Genomic DNA, 2,421 nt, shown 5'->3' with positions numbered 1-2,421 from the left:
GAATGAATACTAAGATGGTTGCAACAAATGTAATCATTAACTTTATATTGATCCTGAGCAACTAGAAAAAATAAAACAAAACATAAAGTCAGTAGGAGGTACACCTTTGAATGATACCATCAAAATGATTATGAAAACCAAAATTGAAAAAAAATTAGGAATTAAAGGGGACAAGTCATGTATATGGCACAATCAAGTTAAAAGATGATGGTAACTAAATTATTAAACAATGTGCTAAATATATAATATAAATTATGCCATTTAATCCAACATAAACCTTATTTCAAAGGAAGATAATATTTTTATTTGTATGTGAGGAAATTGGAGACTTTTGTGACAACATTCTTTGCTCGTGGTCACAGAGCTACAAAGTGGTTACCCAGAAATCTATTGTAACTCAGGTTTGCCTGACTTCACAAGTCTGGTCAGAATTCACTCGTCTAAAAAAGGAGATCCGCATTCTCCATCAGGCTTGGGGAGTACGATTTGGCAAGTGTGGGCCTCAGATTTCACTGAGAAATACTGTGTTTCCTGCTGCTAAATGCTGCTTCTATGCAATTTACAAATCCTGTGTTATCAAAGTGCTCTGTTCCAGAAGTAAGTTCCTCATTAGCTACCTAGGCAGCAAGCTGGATATATTATCACTCAAAAGCAAAGATAAGCTCCCACTTGGGTGATGCAGGGAAATGGAAGAGGGACCAAGTTAACTTGTATGCCTGAGGGCATCACTAGGATAAAGCGTATTCAAAACAGAGCTATATTAAGATATGTTAACTCACTACTTCTGAGGCCTAAATGTATAAATATACATTTGAGTAGAATATATATCCACCTCCTATTTTGCTTTTGAGGGAACAGAGGTTGGAGTAGGTTAGCTAGTGGTTAAGTGATTATTTGTTTTATTCATAAACGACAGCAATTATAATATAGCAGGAGGTTGCGTTAGGCAGATTTCTAAGATGGCTTCCACTGATGCCCTCCTCATGGTCTTAATGTGCTTGGGGAATCCTTTCATTTGAGTGAGGGCTGAACCTAAGACCTTGTTTCTAATTAACAGAATACAACACAGATGATGAGATGTTGCTTTCATGATTAGATTGCAAAAGATTATAACTTCATTCCTGATGGCACACCCTTCGGTGCCATTTTCACTTAAGCACGTTAATAAAGCAAGCTGTCCTTAAGGAGAAGTCCACATGGCAAGAAGCTAAGGGTGGTTTCCATCCAACAAGCATCATGAGATCCGCTCTCCAATAACTCTTGAGAACTCATTGCTGTCAACTGCTATCTAAGTGTGCCTGAAAGTCTATGCTTCTCCAGTTGAAACTTTAGGTGAGACCTCAGCCCTGGACAGACATTGATTACTGCCCTGTGAGAGGCTATGAAGCAGAAGATGCAGATAAGCTGTGCCCAGATTTGCGATTACAGAAACTTTGAGATAATAAATATTAGTGTTGTCTTAAGCCCCTACATTTGGGGTAATTTGCTATGCACCAAGAAATAATGAATACAGAGGAATTTATTGGCAGTGGAACTGTACGTCAGCAATCCTACTGTAGAATTAATTGTATTTATTTAGATTGGATATATATCAGATCTAATCTCAGCCATCTGCAAAACCTGGTGTGGACCCAAGAGCTGTTGCAAACCACTGTTAACTATCTTCTGCATGTATCTTACAAATGTGATATTTCGTTTCTGTAATCTCCATTTTGCAGCCTAACCTAAAGAAAGTACACACAGCCTTTAAAAAGGAGGAAGATTGAAAACTGAAATGGAATGTGAAAACATGAATTCAAAGAAAAAAAATCTTGTGTTATAGCCTGTAACCGTGGTAACACTAAAAACTCCAGTACTTGGGGTTCTTCCCAATATACTTTTGCTATAAATTATAACTGCAACACATTATAAAAGAAAAGTTTGAGTCAACTTACATTACTAAGTTTGGAACACATTCTTTGTGTAGAGTTAATTGAAAAATTACTTTTAAACAATAGATAATTATGTTAAATCTTATTGTGTTAGTACATAATTGAGAAAGTGGGTAACAAAAGATACATGCTTTGTCAAAGAGAGATGGAAGTTAAATATTTGATTATATGAATATTTTCCTCTTACTTTTTGTACTAAATTAGTTTTTAACCTCTTACAGGAAATGGTAAATAGTCAACGAGTTGTTATATTTTATAGGGTTATATAATTCAATTTCATACCTTAAACGGTATTTCTTTGCAGTTTCCCTTATCAATCTAATCTGCCATAACAGGCATTGAAAAAAAAATGCTCAATAGATAGCTTCCTTTACTTCAGAATTCCACATATTCTTAAATATCATAATATTCATTGTGACTACTTAAAAGCAATGTATTTTTATGCAGATTCCCCTCAATAACTCTCTCAACAATCCTCTGTAGTGGTATT

Source organism: Hipposideros armiger, unplaced genomic scaffold, assembly GCF_001890085.2.
Source record: "Hipposideros armiger isolate ML-2016 unplaced genomic scaffold, ASM189008v1 scaffold_1329, whole genome shotgun sequence".
In the NCBI taxonomy this organism is placed as follows: Eukaryota; Metazoa; Chordata; class Mammalia; order Chiroptera; family Hipposideridae; genus Hipposideros; species Hipposideros armiger.
This window is presented reverse-complemented; position numbering follows the sequence as displayed.